This window comes from Plecotus auritus, assembly GCF_963455305.1.
Source record: "Plecotus auritus genome assembly, chromosome: 6".
NCBI classification, from domain to species: domain Eukaryota; kingdom Metazoa; phylum Chordata; class Mammalia; order Chiroptera; family Vespertilionidae; genus Plecotus; species Plecotus auritus.
In genome coordinates, this window is record NC_137773.1 from 94,462,238 (window position 1) to 94,490,045 (window position 27,808).

The 27,808-nt window shown below is 40.9% G+C and overlaps 1 protein-coding gene and 1 pseudogene across 2 annotated transcripts in view; both read left to right on the forward strand.

The window, feature by feature from the left end:
- LOC308251761 (olfactory receptor 7A10-like) overlaps positions 1–27,808 on the forward strand; it is a gene marked incomplete at both ends in the record, with an annotated part of 299,707 nt that overhangs the window by 201,618 nt on the left and 70,281 nt on the right. The gene's annotated exons all lie outside the window — the stretch shown is intronic.
- Positions 353–25,938, forward strand: LOC308250607 (annotated as a pseudogene). Its single transcript has 3 exons — positions 353–1,242; positions 11,234–12,161; positions 25,785–25,938. The product of its transcript is annotated as an uncharacterized misc_RNA (transcript).

Sequence of the window (27,808 nt, forward strand, 5' to 3'; positions counted from 1 at the left end):
TTCTAGTTGATAATTTATATACTTTCTCCATCGTTGGATTGTAGAAAACTTTATTTCTCAGCATTCTGTACTCTTACCCTAGAAGATAGTGAGTACTCAACATAAATTCCTCAAATGCATAAAAGAATTTTCCATTAAGATTGTATATCACATGACCTCTTGGGGGTAAACTGAGTGTAGGACAGGAATTCCTAATTACAGTTATCACAGCAGACCCTTTAAAGGCGACATAATCAATATAAGTACATAATTTCTTGACTGAAAAACATGAATTCTAGCATTTCACTATGTTAATACCCACATGTGTAAAATTAATCATATTATATTTCTTCCTCGTTTTGACCACTACCACATGGTACAAGGCAATGATACCCCAATTTCAGAATTTCTTCTGAAACTTTCAGAGGAACCAGAACTGCAGCCCCTCATATTTGGGCTTTTTCCTCTCCATGTACCTGATCACTTTGCTCAGAAACCTGCTCATCATCCTGGCTGTCAGCTCAGACTCCCACCTCCACACACCCATGTACTACTTCCTCTGCAAGTTGTCCTTGGTAGACAACTGTTTCACCTCCACCACCGTCCCAAAGATGCTGTGGAAAATCCAGACACAGAAAAAAGTCATCACCTATGAATGCTGCATTAACCAGATGTATTTTCTCACACTCTTTGAAGGTTGGGACAACTTCCTTCTAACTGTGATGGCCTATGACAGGTATGTGGCCATCTGCCACCCACTGCACTACACAGTCATCATGAACCCCCAGCTCTGTGGACTGCTGGTTCTGGTGTCCTGGATCATGAGTGTTTTGAATTCCTTGTTACATAGCTTAATGATATCAAGACTGTCCTTCCCTGCAGAATTAGAAATCCCCCACTTTTTCTGTGAACTTATGCAGATGATCAAATTTGCCTGTTCTGACACCTTTCTTAATGACACTGTGATGTATTTTACAACTGGGCTGTTGGCTGGTGATCCCAAGATGGAATCCTTTATTCTTATTCTAAAAGATTGTACTCCTTTTGTAGAATGTCATCAGTTCAGGGGAAGTATAAAGCATTTTCTACCTGTGCATCTCACCTATCAGTAGTCTCCTTATTTTACTGTACCATCCTAGGCGTGTATCTCAGCTCTGCTCCTATCCACACCTCACAGTCAAGTTCAATCGCTTCAGTGATGTACACCATGGTCACACTTATGCTGAACCCGTTCATCTACAGTCTCAGGAACAAAGACATAGGGTGGCTATGAATAGCTTCTTGGGGATGGCAGGTATGAAAGGGACAATTGTTCTGGGCTAAATAAGTGCCTTTGATTGCATGGCTCAACCCCTTGAAACCAGAAGCTGTGATTGATCATGTGGAGGAGAACTGGATCCTTCTCTTTTTTCCCAGGCATGTCCCTTTTTTGTATTCAACTTCTCTATATAATATAAGTAACTCACTTTATTAAGCTTCTGCTATAACATATAGAGTTTTCTGTTTTTACAATTTTTATACAACCTCCAAGATTTTCTCAACATTGGATCAGAAATATTTGGAAATTTCCATATTTTTCATGGGACAACTTGGATTTCTCTAAAATAATTTCTTCTAAAGTGACATATATTAGGCTAAGCTCTTTTCCTCTAGTTTTCCTGAAAAAAAAAATCAGGGTTTATTACTCATATGGACAAAACTACATGTGGCATCTAAGGACTTTTATTTAATTTTATTTTACAGGAAATATGAAACCAGATTTCACTTTGCATCTGTCATTCATTTTTACGTCATTATCTCTTCCTAATAATGTATATTTTAAATGTATATTTTTCCATTTAAGTCTCAGCCTATTGATAAAAAAAGATATTCATTATAAATGCCTGGGGCACTCACGGGGGCCTTGAATTCTTGTGACACTGACCTGAGCCAACGTTGTGGCTGGACCAGCCCTTGTGGTTCTTATTATGATTGCAAGATGCACACAAGCAGCAACCTTCAGAAAATCTGGTAAAAGCAAGGTCCATTGCTCACAAATCCTGCTCACACACCCTGCCTGAAGTCCACACAGGAGGTCATGGGGAGAGAGGGAGGAGGAGTTGGAGGAAAGCGGAGAATGAGGAGAAGGAAGAGAAAGAGGGAGGAGAAGGAAGAAGAGAGAGGGGGGGAAAGAGAGAGAAAACACAACTGTGGTCTCTGCATCTATTACAGTCCAAGGCAGGATGCATTGACTTTCAAATTTTCACTCTTTCTTGGTGAATTTATTTTTTTATTTTTTTAAATTATGAATATTTTATTTTATTTTTTTCCTGTATATCATTTCTTTTTTTTAATTGTTTGAAATATTAAAAATAGTAGTACATATGTCTCTTTTTTTCCCCCATTGACCTCCCCCAACCCTCCTCTTCCCCCCAGTACATGCCTTTACCTGCCCCCCGCCCAGTGTCTTTTATCCATTGGTTTTGCTTATATGCATGCGTACAAGACCTTCAGTTGATCTCTTACAGCCCCCCACCCCAAAACCTCCTCTGCCTTCCTGCTGTAGTTTGACAGTCTGTTCAATGCTTTCTTTCTTGGTGAATTTAAAACTTAAGAGCAGGTGTTAGTGTGTGAAAAGTGAAAAGGAGAGTCGCTTATGAGGTCAGTTATCTATGTTATCCAGGGCTTTTCATGAGGAGAACTTCCTGGGCCAGTTGGCCTGGGTGCTTGTCTCATAGCTGTGTCACAGAGGTGGCCATATGTTTATCCAACATGGTTATCTTTCAAATGAATGCCTTGGAAATTTAAAGTTCAGTGTCAGGCAATTACACTACAAACATGCTATTCTGCTTTATAACTGGTCTCCTGGCTTTATGATGCTATTCAGCTCAGTGTCTTCAATTCCTACTATAGGCACTGACAAAAATTGACTATCAAATGTATGTCTACATAGAAAGGCAAGTTATCATCAGTTAATCTAATATGGGTTTAATGACAGAGATGACCTGAAATATGAAGAGGCAAAATTGTTAAGCACTAATTTTGTTACTGTGCAAAGTATTGCGTTTTCTTTTTTATTTAGTTTTTATTTTTTACTAGACGCCCAATGCAAGACATTTGTGCACTGGGTGTGTGCTGGACCACTCAGCCCGGCCTATGCCCTTTTGCAGTCCAGGAGCCCTCAGGGGATGTCTGACTGATGACTTAAGCCCGCTACTCCCAGAGAGTGGGCCTAAGCTGGCAGTCAGACATCCTCAACGCTGCCACAGAGGCGGGAGAGGCTTCCGCCACTGCCACTGTGCTCTCCAGCTGTCAGCCCTGCTTCTGTTTGAGCGGCACTTCCTCTGTGGTAGCTCACTGACCACCAAGGATCAGCTCCTGCATTGATCGTCTGCCCCCTGGTGATCAGTGCACGTCATAGAGGCCAGTCATTCGGCAATTTGGTTGACTTGCATATTACCCTTTATTATATAGGATTTTTTTACAACAAAAACATGGTATAAAAACAACATTGATAAAAACAATGACTGATAAATTGATTAAACTTATTCTAATATCTCCTTGTATACCACATGAAGAATAAAAACACTTTTAGAGTGCTTGACTAATTCCCCTTGTGATGAAGTCTTTACAACTTTAACTTTAATGTCACATGCTCTTCGAACTCGAGAAAGCAGCATATAACTGACCATGTCCAAAAATGAGTTCAGGTAAAAATAGTCCTAATCTATCTAGAGTTTGTCCTTCTGATTTATTAATAGTCATCCCAAATGCTGGCATCATGGGAAACTGTCTTTGAATTAATTTAAATGGGAGGCCCATGTCAGGCAGAGATGCCGACTTCTTTCAGCTTAAGAGGTATGTTGTGCCAATAGTTGGTCTTCAGACATATTCTGTCAATGATGACGCCACTTTCTTTCAGCTTCAGAATGTCAACAAAAACAACCAAATTCACAATCAACAATGACAGATCAAAACACATGCTTGCGATTGACACTGACAAGAGCTGTATATGTATCATGCATGTGGGAGTCAACATTTATTTTTTTTCAGATTTATTTTATTTCAAGAAAAATTATTTTAAATATAATAATGTTACATGCAATAAACATTAATATCTCCAAGAAAAACTATTTTAAATATGATAATGTTACATGCAATAAACACCAATTATTCAAGAAAAATGATCTCACATACAGTATAATAATATTACATGCAATAAACATTAATATTTCAAACATAAAAAGACTTTAAGTATAATAATATTACCAAAACTGTACTAACATAGTATGTATGATATCACAAAAGTTGTAGGAAATATTAAAAATCTTCAAATAACAGGATTACTTCTATAATATTCTAGTATACACTGAGTGGCCAGATTATTATCTCTAAACGCATAATAATCTGGCCATTCAGTGTATATCCTATATAATAAAAGGCTAATATTCAAGTTGTCCCCTTGACCAGGAGTTCGACCAGCAGGCAGGCCGGCCAACTGCCCATGTCCCCTCCCCCTGGCCAGCCTTGCCGGACACCACCCATGCACGAATTAATGCACTGGGCCTCTAATATATACACTGAGTAGCCAGATTATTATGTGTTCAGAGATCATAATAATCTGGCCACTCAGTGTATATATTTTCCCCCTCTGGCTCTATTTTTGTTTATCAGTTTATGCTGTTCATTATATTCCACAAATGAGTGAGATCATATGATTTTTATCTTTCTCCCACTGGCTTATTACACTTAGCATGATGCTTTTAAAATATATTTTGTTGGATATGAGTATTGCTACTCCAGCTTTTATTTTTTCTTTTCCATTTGCATGGAAATTTTTTTTCCATCCCTTCACTTTCATCCTGTGTGTGTCTTTTGTTTTGAGGTGGGCCTCTCGTAGACAGCATATAGTTGGGTCATGTTTTTATATCCATTCAGCTACCCTATACCTTTTGAATGAACTAATTAGTTCACTTACATTTAGGGTTTTATTGGAAGTACTTATTTATATCCATTTGAATTCTGTATGGCTAGGTTTCTCTCTCTGTTTCTTCTTTTCAGCAATCCCTTACAGCAATCCCTTTAGCATTTCTTGTAATGCTGGCTTGGTGTTGATGAACTCCTTTAGCATTTTTTTAAAATTTTTTTTGTCTGGGAAGCTCTTTATTTGACCATCTATTATGAATGATAGCCTTGCTGGATATAGTAATCTTGGTCTCAGATCCTTGCTCTCCATTACCTTGAGTACTCATGCCATTCCCTTCCGGCCTTGGAATTCTGATGAGAAATCAGGTGTCACCCTTATGTGAACTCCTTTGTAGGTAATAGTTTTCTTTTTCCTTGCTGCCTTTAATATTCTCTATTTGTCTTAAATTTTGGTATTTTAATTATGACTAGAGGCTTGGTGCATGAAATTCATGCACTCAGGGAGGGAGGGAGTCCATCAACCCAGCCTGCACCCTCTCCCAGTCCAGGACCACTTAGGGGATGTCTGACTGATGGAGAGCGGGCCTAAGCCATCAGCCAGACATCCTTAGTACTGCTGTGGAGGTGGGAGAGGCTCCCGCTACAGCCACTGGGCTCACCAGCCTGTGAGCTTGTCTTCTGGCTGAGCAGAGCTCCCACTGTGGGGAGCGCACTGACCAATAGAAGGCGGCTCCTGTGTTGAGTGTCTGCCTCCTCGTGGTCAGTGCACATTATAGCGACCAGTCATTCCATTGTTCGGTTGATTTGCATATTTGCCTTTTATTATATAGAATGTGTCTGGGTGTGGGTCTGCTTGGGTTCTTCTCGTTTGGGGTTCTCTGTGTCTCCTGAACTTGTGTGACTTTTTCCTTTAGCAGGTTAGGGAAGTTTTCTACCATTACTTCATCATACACCTTTCCTATTCCTTTCTCCCTTTCTGCCTCTTCTGGCACACCTACTATTCTAATATTGTTAGGTTTCACATTGTCCCACAGCTCCCTTAAGCTTTCTTCCTGTTTTTTAATTGTTTTTTTTCTTTTTGGTTCTCTAATTGAGTGATATTTTAAACTCTGTCTTCTTATTCACTGATTCGATCCTCAGCTTCCCCTAATCTGCTGTGCATTTCTTCCAATGTGTTCTTTATTTGTGTTATATCATTCTTTATCTCAGACTGTTCTTTTTTCATAGTTACTATATCTTTTTTCATACTATTGAGCATTTTTAACATCATTACTCTGAGCTCTGTTTCAGATAAATTTCTTACCTCTGCTTCATTTATCTCTTCTTCTCTAGAATTCACTAGTTCTTTCATTTGGGGTTGTTTCTTTGTTTCACCATTTGGTTGTCTGTTCGGGTTTGTGACTATGTTTTAGGTAGATCCTCTATACCTCTCAATCTCTAATGCAGGACTATGTTAAAGGCTGTTTTTGACTAATTAGATCAGGCAAAGACTCAAGCCTCCAGAGACCGCCTCCTTCTACAGACTAACAGGATTCTGACTTGAATTTCCCCCAAGCAATTGTCCTCAGGTGTGGTGAGAGTTTTTTCAACAGTGTGGAGCAGTTGCTTCTGCCTGGAGGCTAATGGTTACATCTAATCTCTTAAGTGGCCTCAGGGCAAGGTGTTTCCCAATAGGGTGTGTCCACTGTCTTTCCCCCAGGTAAGGCGGATGTCTCTGTGGGAAATATGTCCTCTGCTGTGTGAGGGAATGTCTCAGTCCAGGAAACTTAGGGTGTCTGGCTTCTTAGCTCTATCCCCGAAGACCCCAGTCCTGGGTTCTGCTAACTTTCAGCTGCCACTCCCTGGCAGATATCGCCCCACTGCTTTTCACAGGTAGATATTATGTGGGTACCCTCCCCAGTTTTATGATCTCTTTTGGGGAGCCCAGCTTCAGGATTAGATCCCAGAGTTCTTGGTGGCATGCCCACACAGCTGAGATATCTCTCCGGGAACTCACTTGCCATCTGTGGGTGCCCAGCAAGCCCTTTCATGCCACCACCTCTCCAACCAGTCTCCATGGGATCTCCACCGTCTGTCCTTGGGCATCAGGGTTCTCTCCTGTGAGTTTTCCATTGATTATTCAGGAAGCATTTCCTTATTTCAGTTATAATTCCAGCTTGTTCCTGGGAGCATATCCATGCAGTATCCTCCTACTCTGCTGCCATTTTTCATCTTCCAAAGTATTACTTTTTCATGCTGTACTCATCAAAGTATAGAAGATTGATGTCCATATATAAGAGGTTTTTTTGCATTAGGATCAGTGATTCGTTAGTGCTTTTTTTTTTTCTAAATATATTTTATTGATTTTTTACAGAGGGATAGAGAGTTAGAAACATTGATGAGAGAGAAACATTGACCAGCTGCCTCCTGCACACCTCCCAATGGGGATGTGTCTGCAATCAAGGTACATGCCCTTGACCAGAATCAAACCTGGGACCTTTCAGTCCACAGGCCGATGTTCTATCCACTAAGCCAAACCAGTCATGGCAGTGTATTTTTTTAATGAATTATATTTCCCTTTCTGCTTGAAAATTCCAGTGCTGTCTACACTTATGACTCCTCCATAGCTCTAAGCATAATAATTCTCCTTTTCTAAATTTTGTCATGTGGACCAAAAAAGCACCACATGCTAAAACTAAAAAGCTCAAGGTGGGGGAGGGGGCTGCATAGTAGCCTTAAAAAATCAGAAACCTAATGCAACCACATAAGATGCTCTGAAATTAAGACATCTAACTGAAAGGAGGTTATAGTAAGCAGTCATCTCCTAAGCTAGAGTCTTCCATGAAAAAAAGGTAATCATTGCCTTAAATGAAGATATCTTTTTCTTGTTCAGAGTATTGCAAATGTCCCCCATTCTCCTCTTTGCCCCCACTCCAGGCCTTTCCCACATTATTGTTGATGTCCATGGGTTATGCAAATGTACACATATTTGGTTAATTCCTTCTTGTCCCCCCAACTCCATCTCCTCTGCCATGTGTCAGTCTGTGCTATGTATCCAATGTCTCTGGACCTATTTTGTTAATCAGTTTATTTTGTTCATTATATTCCACATATAAGTGAGGTTATATAATATTTTTCTTTCTCTGGCTGGCTTATTTCACTTAGCATCATAATTTCCAGGTCCATCCATGCTATCACAAAGGGTAAGAGATAGTTCTTTTTCACAGCTACTTAGTATTCCATTGTGTAAATGTTCAACAGCTTTTTCTTTCACTCATTTACTCATGGGCATTTGGGTTGTTTCTAGACCTTAGCTATTGTCAATAAATATGAACATATGGGTGCATATATGCTTCCTGATTTGGTGTTTGGGGACTCTTAGGCTATATTCCCAGAAGTGGGATCTCTGGATCAAAGAGCAGTTTGATTTTTATTTTTTTGAGGAAATTCCATACTATTTTCCACAATCGCTGCAAAAGTGTGCATTCTAACCAGCAGTGTTCTGGTGTTCTTTTTTTTCCACATCCTTGCCAGCACTTGTTGTTTGTTGATTTGTTGATGGTGGACATTCTGGCAGATGAGAAGTGATACCTCATTATAGTTTTAATTTGCATCTCTCTGATGGTTAGTGACCTTGAGCATTTTAATATGTCTATTGGTCATTGTGGTTTCTCTTTGGAGAAGTGTCTATTCAGGTCCTTTGCCCAATTTTACTTTATTTATTTTTTTTACTTGAAAGGTCTCTAAACCTATTATTTATTTCTTTTTATTTTTATTGTTTAAAGTATTACATATAGTAGTACATATATCTTCTTTTATTTCCCCATTGACCTTCCCCCAGCCTCCCCTAACCCAAAGACTGATGGATCTCACAAGATAGAGGGTAGGATTGGCGGGCAGAGAATAACCAAAGAACTTATATGCTTATATGCATGTATGCATAATCCATGGAGTGTGGTGAAGGCCTGGGGTGGGGTGGGAACTAAGTGGGGGGGGTGGCAATGTTGGAGTTGATGGGCATCTGTAATACTTTCAACAATAAAGATGAAAAATAAAATAGTAATTTTTTTTTAAAGATGTCTGTAGGGGTGAATTACTTCTGGAGTCTCCAGGGGAGAATCCGTTTCCTCTCCTACTCCAGTTTGTCCTGCCACATGGCCCTTTCTCCATCTTTAGAACCAGGTTTGTAGCATCTTTTAGTCTCCCTCTGATTCCCACAATTCTTCCTTACTCTTCCAAATGTTAGAACCACGATGATTTCATTAGTCCCACCTACATTATTATGCCCAATCTTATCTTAAAGTCAGCTGATTAGCCCAACTATTCAATCTGCTACTCTAACCTTATCTTGCAATGAAAAGTAACATATTACAAGTTTCTGGGGATTATGGTGTGGATATAATTGGAAGCTCTGCTTACTATGAAAATCTTTTCAATAATGTATTCCATGGTGTCACAAAGGGCCCTTATATAAAAAAATAAAAAAGGTATTTTTCAGAAGTATATCCTATTATGACACTTATAAATCCTTATAAAACTAATTTACCAATGAATTTATAACAGCTTCTAGAATGAGTGAATACACTTCACATTCAAAATTACATGCAAAATGATTTCTGGTTCTAAAGACCTAGAACAACCTACACCTGACTCTAACACAGCCACAGCCTTCTACTCAAAGTGTGGGCCACAGAACAGCAACTACAGCATCAACACCACCTGGGAACTTGTTTGATTCTCTCTCATCATTGATGTTTCTAGCTCTCTCTCCCTCTCCCTTCCTCTCTGAAATCAATAAAAAATAAATAAAAAAATAACGTAAATTGTGCTGCTATGAACATAGGGGTGCATATATCCTTTCTGATTGGTGGTTCTAGTTTCTTGGGATATATTCCTAGAAGTGGGATCACTGGGTCAAAAGGGAGTTCCATTTTTAGTTTTTTTAGGAAACTCCATCCTGTTCTCCATAGTGGCTGCACCAGTCTGCACTTCCACCAGCAGTGCATAAGGGTTCCTTTTTCTCTGCATCCTTGCTAGCACTTCTCATTTGTTAATTTGTTGATGATAGCCATTCTGGCAGGTTGAGAATAAAGAAAAATAAAGAAAAATAAAATGAAATAAATAAAGTCAGCCAATTAACAACCCTGCTCGATCTGCTATCCTAATTTCCCTTGCTATAAAAAGAAATAACATATTTAAAACTACTGGGGATTAGGATGTGGACATCTTTTAGAGGTTCTTATTCTACCTGTTACAAATCATTTTTCAGTATTACTTAGTGTCACTCAAGGGCCTTTATACAAAGGAAACAAATATTTAATCAAAGCCTCTAGAATGAGTGAATAACTATTTCTTTAAAACTCCATGCAAAGACAATACCTGGATCATAAGACCTAAAACTACCTGAGCTAACGCTAACACAGAACCACAGCCTTTCTACTCAGAGAGTGGTCCTCAGGCCAGGTCCTGCAGCATCACACCACCAGGGAGCTTGTCAGAAATGCAGTCTCTGAGCCCTCCAGACCTGCTGCATCAAATTCTGCATTTGAGCCTGAATCCTGGGGACTGCATAGGAATATTGAAATTGGAGATGTGCTGATCTAAACTAGGTGTTCTCACCTTTTACTATTGACATTTGGGGATGGATAATAATTGAAGGGGGTGCTTTTTTGTGAATTGTAGGTATTTAGTGGTATCCCTTCAGACATTGCCAGATACCCTCAGGGCAAAAACATTTCTGGTTGAGACCCATTGACTAAAATTATACTCAAGGCCCATCACATACTCTGATATTAACTTTGAGCAGATCACTAAACCCTGTCAGCTCGTCCCTACGGCCTTGATCTCCCTCCCTCTCTTTCTTGAGTTCTGTGCTCAAATGTCATTTTGTTTGCAGATCTTGTCTAAATACCCATAAAAAACAGAATGCCCTCGTCACTTACTCCTCTAGATGTGCTCTCATTTTCTTCATATGATCTCTCACCATTTGTAATGTCATTTTTATAGATTTCTATTCTTTCCTTCAATAGTCTTTCCCCCAGATTGAGTTCTAGAGAATTTTGTTCTTCAGAACCCTCTATTCACAGCCCAGACAGTGCTGAAAACATGATCAGCCCTCAGTTCATATTCCTGAAATGCATATAAAATATATCATTAAAACTACAGTATACCTGACATCTTAGCAAAAAGGAGATTGGGACAAAAATTTCTACTCTGAAATGACACAGGAAGGTCCTACATGGAACCAAATCCAGACCAAAATACTGAAACTCCTTTCTTGACGGCAGGAGACACGCTGTAGCATTAGAGCCACGTGAGTAACACTAGATTGTATGAAAAGTCCTCATGCTCCTTTCTTCTTTCTTGGAAGTCACCCCCACCTCATGGAACCAGGGAATCTTACAGGAGTGTCAGAATGTATTCTCCTGGGTTTTTCAGAGGAACCAGAACTGCAGCCCCTCATAATTGGGCTTTTCCTCTCCATGTACCTGATCACTGTGCTTGGAAACCTGCTCATCCTGGCAGTCAGTTCAGACTCCCACCTCCACACATCCATGTACCTCCTCCTCTCCAACCTGTCCTTGGTAGACATCTGTGTCACCTCCACCATCATCCCAAAGATGCTTGTGAACATCCTGACACAGAGCAAACGTATAACCTATGAAGGCTGCATCAGCCAGATTTATTTTTTCTCACTCTTTGCATTGATGGATGACTTCCTCTTTACTGTGATGGCTTATGACCGCTTCGTGTCCATCTGTCACCCCCTGCACTACACTCTGTGGACTGCTGGTTCTAGCGTCTTGGATCACAAGTGCTCTGCATTCCTTGTTAGAAAGTTTACTGTTGTGACTAACCTTCTGTACAGACTTGGAAATCCCTCACTTTTTCTGTGAACTCAGTCAGATGGCCCAACTTGCCTGTTCTGACACCTTTCTTAATAACATGGTGATGTATTTGATAACTGTGCTACTGGGTGGTGGTCCCCTCGCTGGTATCATTTACTCTTACTCTAAGATAGTGTCCTCCATACGTGCAATCCCATCAACTCAGGGGAAGTATAAGGCATTTTCTACCTGTGCGTCTCACCTCTCAGTCGTGTCCTTATTTTATTGTACCAGCCTAGGAGTGTACCTAGGCTCTGCTGCTACCCACAGCTCACACTCAAGTGCAGCAGCTTCAGTGCTGTACACTGTGGTCACACCCATGCTGCACCCCTTCCCCTACAGTCTGAGGAACAAGGACATAAAGAGGGCCCTGAAACGATTCTTTGGGATGGCGGCCATAAAAGAACAGCTGTGCTGAGTCTGAAAAGGTGCACTTGATTTCAGGCTTCAAGACTGAAAACCAGAAACAAAGATCCTTTAATCAGATTGTGTTTGTACAACTTGCTTCTTTTATTTATTTCCCAGAATTTCCTTTTGTTTGAGTTCAACTTCTCTATACAACTTAAGTAACCAATTTATTACCCTTTTTGCTATGTCTATTATACAGACAGTTTTTCCCTCTCTCCTTTGTTCTAACCTAACATACCTTTTCCAACCTTGATCAGAATTTAAATTCCAGTTTATTTCATGGACAACATGGATTTCTGAAGATTAAATTGTTCTCAAATGACTTACATCATTGTAAGGAAGTTGTTCTTATTTTATAGATAGAATAGTCATAAGTTGTATTATTCACGTTGGAAAAAATTTGCTTGGTTACTCAAACTATTTATATAATTTAATTCCTGGAAAATCTGACACCTCAATTTTAACTTTTATGTTTCTCATTCTTTTTTTAAAATATATTTTTATAAAAATAAATTTTTATTTCAGAGAGGCAGGGAGAGAGAGGGAAAGAGAGAGAAACGTCAATGATGAGAGAGAATCATTGATTGGCTGCCTCCTGCAAGCTCCCTACTCAGGATTGAGCCGACAACCCAGGCATGTGCCCTTGAAAGGAATGGAACCTGGGACCCTTCAGTCCACAGGCCGACGCTCTATCCACTGAGCCAAACCAGCCAGGCTGTTTCTCATTCTTTATACATCAGTACTCTAACTGCTCTTCCTGACAATGTTGACTCTATCATTGTTCCTTATAAGTCTCAGCCTATTGATGGTAACGCTATAGGCTGAAAATGCCTGGGCACTGGCCTTGGGCCCTGCTACTTGTTCCTCAGACCACAGTCAATGTTGAGGATGGACGGGCTCTGGTGATCCTTATTAAAATTGCAACAATCATGAGGGATTTATGAAATCACAAGATTTATTACTCACAGGACCCTAGAGGATACACAGCATCCTAAGGGCCACATCAGAAGGTCTAAGAATGGGGGAAGGGAGGAAGAAGGGAGAGAGACAGAGAGAGAGAAAAAGAGAGAGAGAGAGAGAGAATAGGTTGAGTTGGGAGTGAAGACCTGAGTGCTTCTCTAGTAGCCTTGTCATAAAACTGGCAATAGGACTATTTGACATAGATGTCTTTGAAACAGATGCCTCATGCATCAAAAGTTTAATGTCAGGTATTTACACTAGTATCATGCTACTAGGATTTATAACTAATCTCCTAGCTTTATTATCATATTCAACTCAGTGTCTAGAATACTACCTGGGAACATTGATTATCAAGTATATATGTCCCAGTGGCTTCTATATGGATATGAGGCAGGAGCGAAAGAAACCAAAGACCCCACATCTGGGCATGATCAAAGAGAAAACAGTTTATGGCAGAAACCCCCTGCAGTGGTTAGAGGTCACAACTACCAGGACTGACTAGAACCAGATCATTCCAAGATGGAAGAAAATTGACCAAAGTCCGACCCCAAAGCTCATTATACCATCATTACAATGAAAAGTGACACCACAAATAGAAAGGTGGCCAAGGGGGACAAACTCCATCACACTTCCACAACAACCCTGTTAGGAACAAGTCTCCCTCCCACCCAAAAGGCAGAGTCAGAATTTGGTGCCACAGCGCTTGGAGACCACCCTCCTTTCCACCTTTAACACACATAAAATCCCTGGAACTAACTGACCACATGTGCAACTCACTCTCTAGTTGGTCCTCTCATGTGGGTACTTTTCTTCTACAGTGGCACCCACGCCCAGGCCTCTTTCATGTCTCTACCTGAATAAAACTTGCTTTATTCTCACTTTGATTCATCCGTGAAATCTTTCTTGGATGAGTCAAGGATCTGAAGGTCACCTGACACACAAAAGTTCCGGAATGTTCTGGGGCACGGCCACCCCCAGCACACAAGCGATCCAGTAACACATACATACATGAGAGGTACAGAGACAAAGGGGAAATGAAGCCTATGTGACATTCTGAGCTAAAGAGAGGTATTGGAGATACTACCCTTTCCCCATTGTATACTCTTGGCTTCTTCTTCCTAAATTAATGACCTTATGTGCATGGGTTTATTTCTGGGCTCTCTGTTTTCTGTTTCTTTGATCTGTGAGTCTGTTTTTATGCCAGTACTGTACTGCTTTAAGTACTATAGCTTTGTATGTAGTTTGAAATTTGTGAGCATGATGGTTCCAGCTTAGTTTTGCTTTCTCAAGATTGCTTTGGCTATTCAGGATCTTTTGTAGCTCCTACAAATTTAAGAATTGTTTGTTCTATCTGTGAAAAATGACATTGGAATTTTGATGGAGATTGCATTGAATCTATAGATTACTTTGGTATTTTTTAATTCAATCAAGTAAATTTGAAGATCTAATTGGCTTTATTAAGTGATTCATGGATCAGACAGCATCCTCCCTAACAAATAAGAGAAATTTCTGAAGAATTGTACAAAAGTAGAAGGTTTTTACAGAAAAAAAAGAGTAGCATAAGGGAGTTATTAATAACGGAAAAGAAAGGATGGCAGGGGGAGCTTGACATCTTTTCTTTGGGAGATGACAACAAGAGGGTTTTATCATGCAGATTCCTTCTTCTTTCTACAGGGATGGAGAGGGCCCATGTGACAGATTACCTTACTGTGCTTGACCAAAAGATTCCAACCTGGTTGATTAAAATTGTATTTCTGGGAGATGTAGACATTTCCATTAGATCAAGTATTAAATCTAGGTTTGGCATCCTGGACTTTTAGCATGAGTGATGCCATTTTGAGCCTGTGGTAGGGCATAACAATACTAATTTTTCCAATTAGTGAACAGAGCATAACTTTTCATTTTTGTGTCTTTTTTCATATTATTAAACATATTTTTATTGATTTCAGAGAGGAAAGGAGAGGGATAGAGATAGAAACATCAATGAATGATGTGAGAGAATCATCAATTGGCTGCCTCCTGCACTCCCCCTGCTGGGGATGGAGCCCAGAACCAAGGTAAGTGCCCTTGACCAGAATTGGACTCAGGCCACTTCAGTCTGCGGTCCATCACTCTATCCACTGAGCTAAATAAGTTAGGGCCTTTTTTTGTGTGTCTTCTTTAATAACATCCAGCAATATGTTATAGTTTTCAGTGTATAGGTCTTTCACTTCCTAGGTTATGTTTACTGCTAGTATTTTTTTCTTTTTGATACAGTTGTAAATGGCATTATTTTCTTAATTTCTCTCTCTGACACTTTGTTGTGAGACACCACAGATGTCTGCAAATTGATTTTGTATCCCACAATGTTGCTGAATTCATTTATTGGTTCTAACAAATTGTTTTTATTTTTAAAAACTTATTGGAGTGAATGAGTGAAATAAACTGAATGTATTTAAAATGCCAAGTTTTCTGAATTGAAGGAGCCATACAGAAATTAAGAGTACATGTAATCACCCTGATCCTCTGATTCCTTATTTCTGGTGGTGATGTGAGGTGATAAACCTAATTCAGTCAATTTTGTTAATAAATAAAATACTTAGAAATATTTGGTGAGTCTAAGACTCTTTCACAAGTATGGCATCTATGTATGCATACATCTGTGTACACTTTATATGATTTTCTTTCTAATAAACACATAGACATATATGTCCAACACAGACTCATTAATATTTTCACCTTTAATGTTGAAATGAAATTTGAAAACATTTGAGAGAATAGAAGCTAAAAAAAAATTATTAAACTCACATGAAAGGAAAAGAAAGCACAAATTTAGACACGAAGATTTAAAGTAGAATTGTTGAGGAAGATGGCGGCAGAGCTGGTGGAAGTGGCTATCTACTCCTCCCGGCCCTGAACTGGAATCACAACTCAATTATACAACAATCAACCTGAATAACCAACTGAAAGCAGCTGAACAGAAGTCTTACAACCAAATATTTGCAGAAGAACCCACATCAGGACCAGTGCCATCTTTCCTGGGGCAAGCACTCCACTCTAATCTGCATCAGCCTAGGGGACTGCACAAGCCCCAGGTCCCGGACCCCCCTGCCATCCTATCTGAGCTCACACCCCACAAAGGAGTGTGCTGTCTGAGCCTGTACTAGGAATGGGAAGGCAGTGACCTTATTTCTAGAAACTCAGATCAATACCAAAGATAATTACTTAAACCTGCATAACAACCTTACCCTGTTTATTGTGCTTTCCCTGTTAACCTCCCATATCTGACTTGCTTCCCTCGACACCTTTTTCTGTCTTCAGCTAATGATGGTGGTTAAGGTGGTATTTTCAGGAGTTACTTAGTTTTCCTAGGTCTCTCCCACATATATAGGAGGTATACATGTTATTAAACTTGTGTTAGTTTTTGTCCTGTCAATCTGTCTTTTATTACAAAGACTAGAGGCCCAGTGCACAAGATTCATGCACTGGGGAGTGGAGGTGGGAGTCCCTCAGCCCGGCCTGCGTCCTCTCCCCCCTGGGTGCCCTCTGGGGGATGTCTCCCAGTCTGATATCCTTAGAGCTGCCCTGGAGGCAGGAGAGCTGCCCTGCAACCACCACTGTGGTAGCCAGCCATGAGCCGGGCTTCTGGCTGAGCAGTGCTCCTCCATTTGGGAGCACACTGACCACCAGGGGGCAGCTCCAGTGTTGAGTGTCTGCCCCCTGGTGGTCAGTGTGCATCATAGCGACCAGTCATTCTGCTGTTCAGGCAATTTGCATATTACCCTTTTATTATATAGGATGTGTAAGCCAAGAACCCAGAATGGCATAGATTAAATTATTTGTCCTCCCCTACGGAACAACAGGCTATACCATGTATCCTAGGGGAATAGAAGGCTATACCATCTAGGTTTGCATAAGTGCACTTCCTGATTTGCAATCAATGACAAAAATCACTTATGGATGCTTTTCTCAGAACATATCCCTGTTTGTTAAGCAGTGCATGACTGTTCATCTTTCATTCAGAATCTTAAGCAAACAATTTTTGGTGAAGATGGCCTACAACTACTTGCCCCTTACTCAACAACAGGACCAAAACTTGCTACTCAAAGAGTTGTCCTCAATCCAGGACCTGCAAAATCAGCATTTTCCTGGAACTTATGAGAAATGCAGATGCCCTGGGCCCACCAGTACCTGCTGAATCAGCATCTGTACTTGAACTAGAATTGTGGGTGATTCATATTGATAAAGACTAACAGCAATTTAAGCAAACATAACCAGTCAGGAGGGTATATTGAAGGAGCTAGCACTAATTGAATTTCTCGCACTATATGTAATCGTGAGAGCCCTACAAGGAAGAACTCTATGTTGATAAAACCCCATGGTTCTAACTTCCCCTTCCCTCTTCTTTTTCCCTCCATAAGTACCCCTCCATCTTGGCACACAGGCCAGAGTGTGCATGTGGCTTGTCATGGGTTGCAATACTTTCTTTTCCTGAATAAATCCTTTTGGTGATGAAACAACTAGTCAACAATATTTTTAGTCAATAATATGCCACTATGAAGTTGGAGAATGGCTTGTCTAGACTAGGAATTTTTACCTTCTAAATATGACATAATTATGTGTGTTGGGTATTGCAAGTATTTAGCAGCCTACCTTCAGATATTCCCTCATTGGGAACCACTGCACAGTTTGAGAACTGAAAGCATAATGACAGATTCTAATCAACACCTATTCCTTACTCTGATTATAATTTTGGGTTGGTCACTAAACTTCCTCAAGCCCCACTTCTGCAATGGAGAATGAAGGTCATAATTTTATCACTTCAGAGAAAGGACTTTTATAAACTTTAAATCAAACAATGCACAGTTTAGTTTAAGGTACTAATCTCAGATTGGATAGTATTAAATTATATAATTATGTCCATAATTAACAAAGGTCTTACACTGTGGGACTAAATAGCAGCTCTTATCTTCTGATATAAGTATGAAATTTCTCATTGATTTGGAAAATGTGTCATGAAGCCAAGGAGGGTGGTGCCCAAGCTTTACATCAAAGTCACACAGTCCTCTCCCTTGTTGAAGAGACAAATTGCAATTTCCTGGAGGTATCATGGGCTGTGCCCCATGAAGGTCAGGACTTTGAAAATCCAATGTTCCTAGTCAAGCCAGTCTCCTCAGTCTTGGACTTTAGAGAAAATGTAATTCAAAGTTCGGTAAGGTGCTGGGAGATGAAACCTCAAAAGGGTCATGGAGAAGGAGTAACGAAAACAGGATTCACTTAACTTCTAACCTGGTCCCTTGGGAACAAAGAATCGGCAGGAAATTTTTCCATTCTGTTCAGACCAGTGTGTCCCACAGGGAAACCGGGTGCTCAGAGGTGGGAGCAACAATGCCAACAGCATCTAATGAGCAGTTAAAGGATGAGTAATATCTCCTCTGCAGCAGACTCACAATACGTGTAACATTAGGCTGGAAGAGAACATATTTGTTTCTTTGGAGTCTCAAGTCTGACTCTGAGATTAGTGCTTGACTCCTTCCTGCTCTTTTGTCTGAGAACAGAGCTTCAGTTTCCAACATTAACCCTCCAGGGAGCAATTCAGACAAGGAGCCCTTCCTTTCATAGACACATCCAGGTGTGTCTGAGAGTGCAGCAGATGCTGTGGGAAGATTCAGGGAATGCATCCCAGAATTTCTCCCAGAGGTAACCTGGTAGCCTAACCAGGCCAGCTCAGAGCTGAGAGACTGCCATATCTGTTTGCTAGGCAGGCGAATACATAGTTAAGACATTCAGTATGCTAGATTAGTTTTCTCCTGAAAACACTGCTGTTTGGCATAGAATTCCTTTATATGTGTATAGATGGATTTAGGAGAATGTATGAAAATGTATTAATTTTGTGTGGTAAATTCTATCAGTCTGTCATATTGTGTCTTCACCAATTACTTGAAGGAACAACCTAAGACAGGCACAGTCACAGAGGGGCCATCAGGAGAGAACTTGGGGGTCAACAGAGGTGGGGCACAGACCCTCACCGGCCCCCAACTTTGCAGGGGCCTGAACCCTCACCCCTTCTCAGGGAGGTCTCCTGCCCCCATGGCTGCTTCGCTTCCCATGCCCAGCTCAAATCGGGACCCAGGTAACAGACAGAGACTTGGCCGACAGCAGTTGCCCTCTCACTGCAACAAGACTTGTTTGAGTTGTCTTGTACCCATGGTGTGGGGAAGTGGGGTTTTGATATCTAAATCCAACCTAGCACCAGGAATGCTCAGGGCCTACTCAAGAAGGCAAATAATCCTTCCCACTAATATTTACAGAGTAAAATAAGATTGTTGTTAGAGTATTAAATTTGACAGTAAAATAGTATTCGAGTTCTCAGACTAATTTAAATTGGCTAATTGAAATAAGCGAATATTCTAGAAAAATTAATGGTACTGGACAAAAAGCTGTTCCTAAAGTGTTAACTAAAATTTTTATTGGTAGTTCATCTCATGGTAAAATTGCGTAACATGTAATGAACCTAAAGCAGTCATATTTTACTGCAAAAAATTAAAATTTAAAAGCTATCAAGACTACATTATAAAATTTCCAAAAGCCTTCTAATATTTAAATAAAAAGGGGGGATAATAGAAGAATATCATGTAAGGAAAAATATCCTGTAAGTAAATTACATCTAGAAAATTTTTACTTTAGAAAATTAACTTTCACTTGTAATGCTAACAGCAAGACACCCATGAAAAACACATGGTGTCAAAACAAGCCAAAGGAAAATCGTTTGGGCAAAAAATGAAAAAGGATCCCAAGTCAAATTTATAGAAAAGATTCCTTTATAAAATTTTGGTCAAGAATATGTTTGTATATTTTCAGAAAACACCTCCAAGACCATGTGGATTCCTGCAACAGAGTGGAATTGACAGGACTGCTCCAGCCATGAAGACAGAAAAAAAAACAACAGTCCAGAGATGGAAGATGCTGACGAGGACTTGCCATACTAGCAGTCAGCAGCTGTGCATCACTGCAGGTTGCCCAGGACCAAACCAGAGAGGGTCGGACCTGCATTACCACCATTTGTCCACCATTCAGAACTGAAATATCATTGCTGACATGTACACATAAGGAACTGTTTGACATTGAAATTGGGACTCAAAAGAACTGTTGGCCCAGAAAGAAACTCACTACAGACTGATTCATTTGCCTCCCAGCATAACCATTATTGCTTGTCTCATTTTCGGTTCTTATAAGTGTATTTCTAGTATCACATGATCTCACTCATCTAGGGGAAATAATGAACAACATAAACTGATGAACAAAAACAGACCCGGAGACAGGGAAGCATCGATCAGACTGTCAAACCTCAGAAGGAAGGTAGGGGAGGGTGGGGGTAAGGAGGAGAGATCAACCAAAGGACTTGTATGCATGCATATAAGCCTACCCAGTGTTCACGGAAAACAAGGGGGTGGGGGTATGCGTTGGGAGGGGTTTGGGATGGGAATGGGGGGATGAGGATAAATATATGATACCTTAATCAATAAAGAAATTAATAAAAAATAAAAAAAGAGTTCTACATTTTTCAACTTGGCAAAAACATTAACATTTTTTGCAATCAATTAATGATCTCTTCTATCCACTTTCTAAGCATAATCTAGTTATGTTTATATAGGTAGAAATTATAACTGTAGATACTGCTTTCTTCACTGCCTTTTAAAATTACATTTTTGTATATTTTTTCTACATCCTTGCCCATGTATCTGGGATTGGAGACCCATACTGATGTAATTAAAGTTTTGTTGGGGTGTGTTTTTTTTTTTGTTGTTTTTGTTTTTTTTTTTGCTTTTCTTTTGAAATTAGTTTTATAATTTTATTCAATTTTATTAATGCAATTATTTGAATACACAATATTTAACCATGTTATTTTCCCTGCCATTTTTATATTATGAATATTCCATACCTTAACTTTTTTTTTCATATAAAAGCACACATTTATAAAGCTACATAAATGAACAAAGTCAATGAGCTCCCTGCTCATTAGACCTCACATACAAAGAGTGTGTGTCAGACATCCCTCTCACAATCCAGGACTGCTGGCTCCCAACTGCTCGCCTGCCTGCCTGCCTGATTGCCCCTAACCGCTTCTGCCTGCCAGCCTGATCACCCCCTAACCACTTCCCTGCCAGCTTGATTGATGTCTAACTGCTCCCCTGCTGGCCTGGTCACCCCTAACTGCCCTCCCCTGCAGGCCTGGTCACCCCTAACTGCCCTCCCCTGCAGGCCTGGTCCCCCCAACTGCTCTCCCCTGCAGGCCTAGGGTCCCTCCCAACTGCATTTTCCTGCAGGCCTAGTTGCCCCCAACTTCCCTCCTCTGCCGGCTTGGTCACCCCTAACTGCCCTCTCCTGCAGGCTTGATTGCCCCCAACTGCCCTCCCATGCAGGCCTGGTCCCTCCCAACTGCCCCCCCCCCTGCTGGCCTTATCACCCACAACTGCTCTCCCTTGCAGGCCTGGTCCCTTCCAACTGCCCTCCCCTGCTGGCCATCTTGTGGTGGCCATCTTGTGTCCACATGGGGGCAGGATCTTTGACCACATGGGGGCAGCCATCTTGTGTGTTGGAGTGATGGTCAATCTGCATATTACTTTTTTATTAGATGAGATGGAGGCCTGTTGCACAGGTGGAGGCCAGCTGGTTTGCCCTGAAGGTTGTCCTGGATAGGGGTGAGGGTTCCCTTGGGGCGTGGGGAGGCCTGGGCAAGGGGCCTATGGTGGTTTGCAGGCCGGCCACGCCCCTCAGTGACCCAAGCGGAGGCCCTGGTATCTGGGGTTTATTTATCTTCTACAATTGAAACTTTGTAGCCTGGAGTGAAGCCAAGCCATCTGCTCGCTCCGTGGCGGCAGCCATTTTTGTTGGAATTTATTTATCTTCTATAACTGAAACTTTGTAGCCTTAAGTGGAAGCCTGGACCGGCCAGGGTGTGCAGAAAGCTTGGCTTCCTCCGTCGCCTGGGAAACCCAAGCCTCCCTCCTGCTCTCTCCGTGGCTGCAGCCATCTTGGTTGGGTTAATTTGCATACTCACTCCTGATTGGCTGGTGGGCATTGCTGGTGGGCATGGCTTGTGGGTGTAGCGGAGTGGTGGTTAATTTGCATATTACTCTTTTATTAGAAAGGATGTTCTGGGATGATTTGTAATTCGACAAGGAACAGAACCAGGACTAGTGCCCACCCATCAATTGTGTCACAAAAGAGATCAAAAACTCAAAGCCAAAAATAACAAAGGAAAAATGCTATTAAGCCATGTAAACACCAGAGTGATCTAATATACGTGGCATAGGTGCAGGAATCACAATTAGAACAGAGGCTGGGGAGGACGCTGTGATGAGGCCAGTGGAGCAGGGAAGGTCCAGTTGGTGTGTGGTCTCTTGAGTCCCAGGTAACTTCAGCACCCATGCTGGGCCCCTCTTCTCTCTGCACTGGCCCTCTGCTGGGCTCTTCACTGTTATTACTTTTTCTTCAATAGCAGGAAATGGCTGTTTAAGCAGTTCTTGCATTTCTTGTGTTGAATTCCAGATCTGTTTTACTGTGTCTCAAAATAAGACATGCCTTTTACATTGTTATCCAGCATTTTTGCGCGCACGCAAACACACACACACACACACACACACACACACACACACACACACGCACGAGAGAACAAAGGGAACCATGAAATGATTATATAAGTACCCCCACTGTGTATGACACACTCTAATACTTTCTTTTGTGCCTCCTTGATTCCATTCTATTTCATTCGTACAACTGTAATCTGACACCCTAATGGGTCCTGATCTCAGAATATGGAGAACTTCCTCAAGCATGTCCTCCATATCTAACTTCATAGAATCCTGTCATAGAATACATGTTTATTCAGCCACACTAAACTAAATCGAAGAGGAGAAACAAGTTGTATAACATGCTTTATGCCTCAGGTACTCACAGCATAGCAAGAAACAAAGACATGGGTGCCCTAACACTTAGATTAAGAGCATGAGAAAGTGACCTTTTCTTGTGCTAATGTTAGAAAAAGAAAAGGTTCATGAAGGAGATGATCCAGTCTCTCTGAAAGAGGAGTTGGAGTTTGGAGGATGGAGGGGGGTGAAAAATTCCACAAGACCAGTGGGGTGACCCCAAGCAGAAAAAAGCAAGCCCATAAAGGCTCTGAGCCCTGCAGCTGTGGTGTCACGTGAAGCTGGAATCAAGTTCAATGTTTAGGAGACCAGTGTGAGGGAGGCCAGGGCTCTGTGAGGGTGGAGCTGGCTGAAAGTTCACAGACACTTGAGCCTCATGTTTGAAGCTACAGAATTTTGCCTTCTATCTCCAGTAAGGAGTCACTAGGGGAGGAATTTAAATCAGAGTGTTCAATGATCAGCATTAACGTTCTCTCTGAGTCAGTGTGAATATTTGGCTAAACGGGTGCCCGCCTGTTAGATAGGAGAGATGACAGGGAACTGAAATATGTCTGTGGAATTGGACACCAAGAAGTTGGGAAGCAATAAATACATTTCAGAGGTAGAAGAAAATAATTAGCCTCATCCCATCATAGTGGTAACCATTCATTTACCAACAAGAAGGAAGTACACCAAGCTCTCTACACACAGTATATTGATTATCTGTTCACCATCATAGGCTGATGGATACTATAATCCTCATCATCAGGTGAGGATATTAACAATTATTAAGCTGTAGCCCTAACCAGTTTGGCTCAGTAGATAGAGCATGGACCTGGGAATGAAGGGTCAAGGACACATTTCTGGGGTGCGGGCTCGATCCCCAGTAAGGGCTATGCAGAAGGCAGCCGATCAATGATCCTCTCTCATCATTGATGTTCTTATCTCTCTCTCCTTCTCCCTTCCTCTCTGAAATCAATGAAAATACATATTTATAAAAAGACAAAGAGAGAATCTTAAAAGCATTAAGAGAAAAGCATCCATAGGACTCTCAGCTGATTTTTCAACAGAAACGTTGCAGGCCAGTAGGGACTGGTAAGAAATATTTAGTGATGAATATCAAGGACCTACAACCAAGAATACTCTACCCAGCCAAGCCACCATTTAGAATTGAAGGTCAAATAAAGAGCTTCACATACAAGAAAAAGCTAAAGGAGTTCATCACCACCAAAACAGTATTACAGGAAATGTTGATGGGTATTCTAAAGAAGAAGAAAAAGAGGAGGAAAGAAAAGAAGAATGAGGAAGAGAGGGAGAGAAGAGGACAAAGAGGAGGAGGAGGAAGAAAAGGAGGAGAAGAAAAAGATAGAAAATTTGAAGAATAGAATGGCAATAAAAACATATCTCAGTACTTGAAACTAAAAATCAAGGTAAATGAACAAGGAATCTAATGAACAAAATAAACTGATGAATAAAATAGAACCAGAGGCACCGAAACATGGAACAGACTGAGGAATATCAGAGGGAAGGGGGAAAATACAGAAGAGATTAACCAAAGAACTTATATGCATATATGCATTACCTATGGACACAGACAATAGGATGGTGAAGGCCTGCGTTTGAGTGGGAACTGGGTAAAGGGGGTAATGAAGTTAAAAAGGGAGGACATCTTTAATACTCTCAATAATAAAGATTTTAAAACAAATGAAGGAACAACAACAACAACAACAACAACAACAACAAAACACCTCTGTAGTCCATGGCCACTTTGGGGAAAAGGTCTGAAGAGGACAGAGATTCCTAATCAGAGATGTCATGGGTTGGGGTGTGTGTCTTAAAGGGGGATGATATGTTTAAAAAATAGAAATTGATCGCTTTACTGCAAAATATAATTGTAGCATTTCAATTGTGTTAGTAATAGCCAATTGTTTAAAAAATTATTGTGCTATTTTTTCTTTCCTACAAGTCACCTACACCACATGGGATGAGGCAATGATACCCTAATTTCAGAAATTCTTCTTCTGGGATTTTCAGAGGAACCAGCACTGCAGCCCCTCATATTTGGGCTTTTCATCTCCATATACCTGACTACTGTATTGGGAAACCCGCTCATCATCTTGGCTGTCAGCTCAGACTCCCACCTCCATACATCCATGTACTTCTTCCTCTCCAACCTGTCCTTGGTAGACATCTGTATCACCTCCACCACCGTCCCAAAGATGCTGGTGAACATCCTGACACAGAGCAGAGTCATCACCTGTAAAGGTTGCATCACCCAGATGTATTTTTTCATACTATTTGCAGGGTTGGATGACATCCTCTTGACGAGGATGGCCTATGGACTGCTTTGTAGCCAACTGCCACCCCCTGCACTACATGGTCATCATGAACCCCCGGCTCTGTGGACTGCTGGTTCTGGTGTCCTGGATCATGAGTTCCCTGAATTCCCTATTACAAAGCATAATGTTATTGCAGCTGACCTTTTGTACAGACTTTGAAATCGCCAACTGTTTTTGTGAAATCCAACAGGTTTTCCAACTTGCCTGTTCTAACACCTTTCTTAATAACATGGTGATTTATTTTGCAGCTATGCTACTAGGTGCTGGTCCCTCATTGGTATCATTTACTCTTACTCTAAAATAATGTCCTCCATTTGTGGAATCCCATCAGCGCAGGGGAAGAATAAGGCATTTTCCACCTGTGCATCTCACCTCTCAGTTGTCTCCTTACTTTATGGTACAGTCCTAGGAGTGTATCTCAGCTCTGCTGCTACCCACAGCTCACACTCAAATGCAGCAGCCTCAGTGATGTATGCCGTGGTCACACCCATGCTGAACCCCTTCATCTACAGTCTGAGAAACAAAGACATAAAGAGGGCCCTGAGAAGATTCTATAGGATGGCAGGTACAAAAGGGACAATCATCCTGAGGTAGAAAAAAATGCTCCAAGAAACCAGAAATTGAGATTCTTTCATCAGATTGTAGTTTTCAGATTTCTTCCTTGTATTCTGTCTGTGAATTTCCTTCATTTGTTTCAACTCTTCTATACAATTTAAGTAACCATTTTATTAAGCTTTCTGCTTTGTCTGTTATATAGACAGTTATTCCCTTTGTCTTTTTTTTTTTTATCTTCTCAAAGTTTTTTCCAACCTTGATCAGAAATATTTGTAAGTTTACATTTAATTCACTGGCAACATTGATGTCTTAACAATAATTTCTTCTCAAATGACTTATATCATTGTATGTAAATCGTTCTGTGTTCACCATGTGTACCTCATTCTTTGTACATCGGTACCTTAACTGATCTTCCTGTTACTGCCAGGGGTCCTCAAACTATGGCCCGCGGGCCACATGCGGCCCGCCGAGGACATTTATCTGGCCTGTTGGGTGCCGCTGCCTGTCCTGCTTAGCAGCTGACTCATCCCGGGCCCGCAGTGTGCATAGGAATTTGTTCATAGTTTTTTTTTAAACTGTAGTCCAGCCCTCCAACGGTCTGAGGGACAGTGAACAGGCCCCCATTTAAAAACTTTGAGGACCCCTGCTAGACTTTATGATTGTTCCCTATAAGTCTCAGTCTATCGATAGTGATGCAATAGGATAGGAATGCCTAGGCACTGGCCTGGGTCCTACAACTTCTTCCTCAGATCAGAGTCAATGTTGTGACTAGATCAGGGGTGGGCAAACTTTTTGACTCGAGGGCCACAATGGGTTCTTAAACTGGACTGGAGGGCTGGAAAAAAAGCATCGATGGAGTGTTTGTGTGAACTAATATAAATTCAAAGTAAACATCATTACATAAAAGGGTACGGTCTTTTTTTTATTTTACTTCAATAGTTTTATTCATTTCAAACATTTGAACAAGGAGAATGTAAACACTAATTATTATAATTTGAAACTTCAAGAAATGGAGGAAACATAGCACAATAACATACCTTATATTGAAGATGGCAAAGGCAAAATAAAATTGCCTAACAAAGGAAAGGTACAAAAGCCTTTCAAATTAAACTTAAATATAATAAAATAATTTAAAACTAAAACAAATAGAAAAGAACAAAATGTGTAAACAGTAAATTAAACATTTTCTTTAGTGCAACTTCCAAATTATGCCCGGGACGTAGATGTAGATGGCAATGTAGACTGGGTTGAAAGGTTTTTGGTGTTTAAAACATCAACTTCAGTGGGAACAGTGTTGTTGGTCTCCTTTTTAGCTAATGCTCTGATACTGTGCTCTCCAGGGGCGTGTCTCCCTACATCACGACGATAACGGATAACATGTCTACGCATTCCCAGGGTGATGTTGGGGGACGCGTCCGCGGGCATTACAAGGAGCCACTGGAAGATTGAGAGGTTGTTCCTTCTACTGAATGGGCAGATATAAATCCGCCCACTCAGAAGAAGGAGCTGCGGCCCTGTTTCCTGACGTTGCCATGTTAACACTGCTGCTGGTGAAGGAGCAGAGGGGAGAGCAAGAGAACCCACCGCTCTTTCGGCTCCGTGGGCCTGATAGAACAGCCGAATGGGCCGGATCTGGCCCGCGGGCCATAGTTTGCCCATGGCTGGACTAGATGGATCCTTATAGTCCTTATGATTTCAACAACCATCATGGAGCTATGAACATGTAAGTTTTATTACTCACAGGTCCAGCATGCCCAAATACCACATTGGAGAGTTGGAAATAGGACAGGGGAAGAAAAAGCAGACTCACCCCTGTGGTCTGTTATCTAGGTTACTCAGGGTTTTCTACAAGGGGAATTTCATAATATGTTAATCTTGTGTAAAAATCACAAAAATTCTGTGTTTAATT